Below are 7,821 nucleotides of genomic sequence, written 5' to 3'. Positions count from 1 at the left end.
TTCAGGAAGCCTTCCTCAACCCTCCTCCCACAGGCTGGGTCAGGTGCCCCTCTCTTTGGTTCACTCTGTCATGACACTTGACCTATGATTATGGCTTTGTTTTTCCTCACCCCCCTCCCCCAAGGAGACTGTGAAGTTCTCAAAGACAGAAACTGTAGTTGATCTATTTTTGTATCCCCCACCCATAGCACAATGCCTGGCATCAAGTGTGTGTGTTCAGAAATTTCGATTTTCATCCAATTATAGTCATTGTGATTATGGATATTTATGAACTTATTTCTAACATTTTGCTTTGTGTTTTCTTTTTACTTTACTTTTTTTCTTCTCTGTCTACCGCTCCCCCCCCCAACTTTTTTTGCATTCTACCCAATTGATTGTATTTTCTTTCTTTTTCTTTTTCTTTTTAGAGGTTTCACATTTTATTTCCCTGCTCTTAGTGGGAACCCTTAACATTGTAACATAAACTCTTGTCTTAATAACTATAAAGTTACTAATACCTCTGATCTCTTTCCCCAACATATAAAAACCTTAGAACACTTTAACTTGTCCTTCCCCATCCCTATTGTTTCTTAGTGATTTGGTTTCATTTTATTTGTAGACCCATCAAAATTACTTAAAAAAATTTTTTTAAGTACGCCTGGGTGGCTCAGTTGGTTAAGTGTCTGACTCTTGGTTCTGGCTCAGGTCATGATCTCACGGTTTGTGAGTTCAAGCCCCGCATCAGACTCTGTGCTGATAGTGCAGAGCTTGCTTGGGATTCTCTCTCTGTCCCTCTCTCTCTCTGCTCCTCCCTACCCCCCTCCCCGAAAATAAATAAATAAATAAATAAATAAATAAATAAATTTTTAAAAATTAAAAAAATTTTATAGCCAGTGATTATTGAGATCCCAGTATGATTATATATATATATATATATATATATATATATATATACATTTTAATTTATTTAATTTAACTTACCTTGCTTCTTGCAATACCACTCTTTCTGTCTGGGCTCAATTCCCTTTTTTTTTTTTTTAAATATTTTTATTAAAAAAATTTTTTTTAACATTTATTCATTTTTGAGACAGAGAGAGAGAGACAGAGCGTGAATGGGGGAAAGTCAGAGAGAGAGGGAGACACAGAATCTGAAACAGGCTCCAGGCTCCGAGCTGTCAGCACAGAGCCCGATGCGGGGCTCGAACTCACAGACCGCAAGACCATGACCTGAGCCGAAGTCGGATGCCCAACCGACTGAGCCACCCAGGCGCCCCTTTTTTAAAATATTTTTAAATGTTTATTTTTATATTTAAGAGAGAGAGAGAAAACGCGAGCAGGGGAGGGGCAGAGAGAGAGAGGAAGGGAGAGGATCTGCACTAAGAATGGAGAGCCCAACGTGGGACTCTAACTCAAGAACTGTGAGATCATGACCTGAGCCGAAGTTAGATGCTCAATTAATTGGCTGAGCCACCCAGGTGTCTCCTCAATTCTCTTCTTGAAGTGCATCTGTTAGTAGCCCTCTCAGTGAAGGTCTGTGACAAGTAAACTCTGTCTTTGCCTGAAAATACCATTATTTTGCTATCCCTCCTGAATAGTACTTTCGCTGGGTCAAATGCATTTCTAAACTGATGGTTATTCTTCCTGCGTACTTTGAAGATTATTTCCACTGTGTTCTGGCACCTTTGGTTGAAGATGAAAGGTCTTGTTTCATTTTATTATTCCTGTGTAGGAAATGTATTGGTATTTATCTCTGGTAGCTGCTAACATTTTTATTTTTTTGTGTGTATGTTTTGTTTTACTTTGGTCCATCTTATTTCTGCAATTCCAGTATGCTAATATGTCTGAGGGTACAGCTGTTTGGTTTATCTTGCATGGAACTCAGTATACTTCTTTAACCTGAGGCTTCATATCTCTTTTCAATTTTGGAAGCCAGGATTTCTTTAAATACTGCCATTTCTATATTTTCTATAGACTCTTCTAGAATCCCTATTAAAAGTATATCGGGGGCTCCTGGGTGGCTCAGTCGGTTAAGCATGCAACATTGGCTCTGGTCATGATCTCATGGTTTGGGAGTTCGAGCCCGACATGGGGCTCTGTGCTGACAGCCCGAAGCCTGCTTCAGATTTTCTGTCTCCTGCTCCCTCTGCCCATCCCCCACTTGCACTCTGTCTCTCTCTCTCTCAAAAATAAATAAACATTTTTTTAAAAAGCATATCAGATCTTTCCATTCATTATTTCATGTCTCCTAACCTCCTTCCATGATGTGTGTGTCTTTACTTATCCATGTTTCATTTTGGATGACTTCTTTAGATCCATACTTCACATCACTAATTCTCTCTTTATTTGTAGTTATTCTATAACTAGCCAACCCCTTAAGTTTTAGGTTTTCATTGTATTTTTCATTTTTGAAAATTCTACTTTTTCAGGTCAACTTATTCATTTTCAGTATCCCATTCTTGACCTTTTACTTCTATAAGTATTTTCAACACACATATTTTATAATCTCTTTCAGAATGTCCTATTATCTGCAATTTTGTGGGTACTGATGCTCTTACTTATTGTTTCTGTTAACTCTCCTTCATGGTACTTCATTTCCTAGCATAGTTTGTGACTTTTGTCCTGGGCTCATCTTCAAAAGGGAATATGTTTTGTTTTGTGCACTTTCTTTCTTCCTTTCTTTCTTTCTTTCCTCTTTCCTTCCTTCCTTCCTTTCGAGAGAGAGAGAGAGAGAGAGAAAGAGTGGGAGAGAGGGACGTGGGAGAGAGGGACAGGGAGAGGGGGAAAGAGAATCTTAAGCCGTCTCCATGCCCAGAGTAGAGCCCAACTCAGGCTCTATCTCACAACTGTGAGATCATGACCTGAGCCAAAATCAAGAGATAGATCCTTAACCGACTGACCCATCCAGGCACCCCTTGTGCATTTTCATAGATGCCTCTTCTAGGTTCCTGGTGATTTGACTACTGTAAACTGGTTCTTACACTTCCTCACCTGGATATTATAAATTCAGACTCCACACTGACATATGACACAGGCTTTGGCTTACAATTTCTCACGGGTGTCTGTTCTCCCATCTACAGTCCCAGGTGGGTGTTAAGGCTCCTTGTAAATTCCTTAGGTGGGGAGCAGTTTTCCAGTTCCCATTTGTGAACAAGGGAATCCTTAGAATCCATTCCACTTCCTCACCTCTCCCTGTCCTCAGAGTTTCTCTTCTGTGCCTCCATTTAGTATTGAATCATAGCTTCCAGCACTGAGAGCCTATCTCTCAATGTGGGACCCCCATCAGCCATCAGGGTCTCAAGCACTTACTTACCACTCTAGCTTTGAATCCTTCTCTTTATTTCTTTCTTACAAACTCAACAATGTATTTGGGAAAAAAAAATTTTCTGTTCTACTTAATCCAGATTGTCTATGAATTTTTAGAGAAACAAACCCATGTCAGTCAGTCTGTTGCATTAAGCAGAAGTCTCCAGAAATTTCTTTATGGTGAGTGAATGAATGAATGAATGAATGACACCCAAGGTTCCTTCGGGTCTAAAGTCTATAATTTTAAGTGTACTCAGAGGAGAAGCTTAATATCAGAAACAGAAATCCAAGTACATTGTTCATCTTTTCATGTCTCTCTTTCTGTGGAAATAGACAAAGGGTCCCCCTGACTCCAGTGGACACATGTTTTAGCACATAAACTAAGGTTTGCTCCCAGTTACATTTGGTGACAATGGACAAAAAATATGCCTAGCTTTTTTCTTCTTCAAGATGGAAGCAATTCTATTTGACCCAATTTGTGGAATATTAGAAGACCTAAAGAACTATTTTAAAGAGCTTTTCAAATAAAAGTTCTATGTATCTTAATTTATTCCCAACAAGGCTAACAGTCAAATGTCAAGAAACCTCCCTGGTAAGTTATTTGCAGGCATTTAGAAATGCCCAAGTGTTCAGGCGCTTGGGTGGCTCAGTGGGTTGAGCTTCCAACTTCGGCTCAGGTCATGATCTCACAGTCCGTGAGTTTGAGCCCTGCATCGGGCTCTGTGCTGACGGCTCAGAGCCTGGAGCCTGCTTTGGATTCTGTGTCTCCCTCTCTCTCTGCCCCTCCCCCACTCACGCTCGCGCGCTCTCTCTCTCTCTCTCAAAAATAAACATTAAAAAAAAAAAAAAAAGAAAGAAATGCCCAAGTGTTGGGGTGCCTGACTGGCTCAGTTGGTAGCACATCTGACTCTTGATCTTGGGGTCATGAGTTCGAGCCCCACATTGGGTGTAGAGATTACTAAAAAAAAAAAAAAAATACAGAAATGCCCAAGTCTTATTGGAGGGAGACTAAGACATGGTCCTCAGGAAATTCCCATTCATGCCTGAGCAGCTGAAGGAAATACTTTCTAGAAACTGCATGTCTAGAATGCAGACAGGATAATAATTTGCTACGTTATAGGATTTTGTGCATACTGCCTTGAAACTGCCCTAGAGAAAGGCTATGCTCTTCCATCCCCAGTGTATGTTTGCCTTGCCCATGAAAGTCATCGCTGTTTGCTTCAGTGCTACAAGTGTTTATGAGCTCTTGCTCAGGACCCTGCAGCGTGCCACATCCTGGGGCCACAGAGATGAACAGGATGAGTCCCCTGCCCTCCTCATCCTAACAGTCTGGGTGGTATTGCATGTGGATGGGAAATAAGGGCTTTTCTGTGATTTTTAAAATTTGTTAACATTTTTTAATGTTTTAATTTTCCTTTCAAGTATTCACCTACTCAGACTCTCTGACATTCCTCCTAAACGATGTCCCTTCCTTCTGAACAGTGGCAGTGCTGCAGCTTCTGTGGACCTTATTTCACGGTCGCTTGCAGAGTGTGGGGGTATCTCAACCGGCCCCTGCACATGAAATTTATTTGCCCCTGGAGCCATAAAAGGGCAGGATTTCGGAACAGGATAGCAGAAGCCTCCTCTTTCTCTGAAGCCCCAGGGCCTCTTCTTTGCACTTCCCTTAGGTCACCTGCCACTTTTCACTCTGTATCACCATTACTTGCCTATTTTCCTTCTCTTCGTCCTGGAACCGAAACCCCTGGAGGGCAGGGTCCGTCTTTTATAGTACCTATAAAGTTATGCTTAAAAATTATTTTTGTATGATTTGATCCTGTCTACAGGCAGTTGAGGCCCAAAGCTGTTAAATTGCTTGCTAAGAATTGCTCCCTGAGAGGATGGCAAAGAAAGTGACAGCAGCATTGGTAGGACCCATGTCTCTTGATATTCCCTGTCCTACTCTCAGCAAACATCTCTTCTCCAATTCAGGGCTTCTCAGACTTCACCGTGCCACAAATCAACCAGGGAGCATTTTCAAAATGCACATCCAGAGGCACCTGGGTGGCTCAGGTGGTTGAGCATTCGACTTCGGCTCAAGTCATCATCTCCCAGTCCATGGGTTCGAGCCCCACGTCAGGCTCTGTGCTGACAGCCTCAGCACCTGGAGCCTGCTTTGGATTCTGCATCTCCCTCCCACCCTCTCTCTCTCTCTCTGCCCCTCTGCTGCTCATGCTCTGTCTCTCTCTGTCCCTCAAAAAATAGGGGCGCCTGGGTGGCGCAGTCGGTTGAGCGTCCGACTTCAGCCAGGTCACGATCTCGCGGTCCGTGAGTTCGAGCCCCGCGTCGGGCTCTGGGCTGATGGCTCAGAGCCTGGAGCTGGCTTCCGATTCTGTGTCTCCCTCTCTCTCTCTGCCCCTCCCCCATTCATGCTCTGTCTCTCTCTGTCCCAAAAATAAATAAACGTTGAAAAAAAAATTAAAAAAATAAAACAAAACGTTAAAAAGAATTTTTTTTTAAATACAATGCACATCCTGTTTGAGGAGACGTGGGGTGAGGCCTAAGGGTCTGCATTTCTAACAAGATCCCAGCTGGTGGTGGTGTCCAGGGTGCCGGTCGAGAGCACACTTTGACTAGCAAGGGTCTAACACAAGCCAAATACTGTGCTAATGTACACAGGCCTTGGGGGTTGGAGGTGAGGAGTTGGAAAAGACCCACAAGCATTAAGAAAGAAAGGGCCAGACTCCCAAAGCTCAGAGCTCAGAGGCTACTGGAAAATGCCTGTAAGAAACACTTGTGTGGTTCTGGTGAAGACTGGTCTGTGTCCAGAGTATTCCAGGTGCATGGGAAAAGGAAGAGCCAATAATTTCCCCCAGTTAACCGCAGAGAGGGGAGCTCTAACACAGTCCCTTCCAGGCCAGGGCAATCACTTCCTTTTTCCACGATATTTTGTCCTGAGTCTTCAAGCAAACCTAACAAGGCAGCCTCCTTCAGTCATGCTCAGTCACGGGCCCAGGGACCCGATCCTCTCACATGCCCCAAATACCCCTGCAGCATTGGTGCCATAACCAAGGCAGCTCAGTTAGTCAAAGCCCAAGGGCACAGACGTCAGCCTCTCTGGTTCCTCTGAGCCCACCTGCTTTTTAGAAACTGTGCGGCCTATGGATGCCTGAATTCTCAGAATGGTGTTGGGAAGAGGGAGACATTGTCATAAGGGCTGACCATCTGCCTGTTTTCATACCGCTAGCTGGTGGGGCTCTAGAGGTGAGAGCCCCCTCACTATGCTACTCTGACTCTGAGAACCTGTTGGGTGTTTTTTCTTAAAGGGGGGAGGAGAAGAAAAACTTTGTTCCAGGAATAATCTCATCTACATTTAATTACATTGCCCTGGGCGTTTTTCTTTCACTGGCAATGAATGTGGCCTCTAAACAGTGTCTGGGGCCCTCAGGCCGTAGTTACTTCCTGCGAGAGAAACTGAGATAGGCTTCCCTGAGCCAGCCCAGAGCTGCATGGGTCCCCAGAGTCTGCACTGCACCCCACTGGGATGGGCCTTCCAACCCCAGCAGTGAGCTCCCCAAATGGCTCTTTGAATAGGCTAGGAAAGACAGCAAAGATGAGGAAGGAAACTCCTCGAAGGGACCACTCAACTGTGTTGCCAAGAAAGATGCAAAGGGCCCAGCTCCCCAATTCTATATATTTAATGCTTTCAGTCTTAAAGATTAACAGGGGAAAAGCAGCTAAGCTGAGCGGAGTGCCACAAAGTCCACAGGCGTCAAGCGCATGGTCAGAGGCAGAGCACAGCAACCCTCAACATTAGCATGGGGTGGGGTGGGGGGGCTGGGAGCACCTTCCAGAGACACGTGGAACTTCAGAGAGAGAGAGAGGGACCTGAGCAGTTGCCAAAATCAATCGCCTCGTTTACAGGTAGGGAAACCAAGGCCCAGCTAGAGGAATGGATGCCCCAAGTCACTGTGCAAATACCTATAGTGTATTCTAAACGCATTTGTTAAAATATAGGGATACATTCTTTGATTAAAATCCCTTGGCACATTGTCCTAGAGAAGAACTTCAGACCAATTTATGAAAGCTCAAAACTATCTCAACCATCCTTAACATTCTCAGATGCTATTAGGCATCCCTGAATTCATCTAAGGAGCAAAGTACCAAATTCATGAAAAATGCATGAAACCGTGTTAAGTCCAGGGTGGGGAGACTACAGCCTGCTCTTTTGGGTATCCCTGAAGTCGAGAGTGGTTTGTACATTTTTTGAATGGTTGGGGGAAAAAAGAAGGAAAAATAACATTTCTTGACGTGTAAAAATCATATGAAATTCAAATTTCAGTGTCCATAAATAAAATTTTATTGGTATGGAGTCACATTTGCTTACATATTAACCATGGCTGCTTTGGCACTACAGTGGTAGGAGCCAGTCGTTGGACAGACTATATAGTGCTCAAAGCCAAAAGTATTGACCACCTTGCTCTTTACAGAGGGAGCTTGCAGACCCCTTAGGTAGAGAAGGAAGATTTGGAGTAGCATTTTGGAGGGGATCCCAGACTC

This window comes from Herpailurus yagouaroundi, unplaced genomic scaffold (assembly GCF_014898765.1).
Source record: "Herpailurus yagouaroundi ecotype Mexico unplaced genomic scaffold, PumYag 215, whole genome shotgun sequence".
Lineage (NCBI taxonomy): Eukaryota > Metazoa > Chordata > Mammalia > Carnivora > Felidae > Herpailurus > Herpailurus yagouaroundi.
This window is presented reverse-complemented; position numbering follows the sequence as displayed.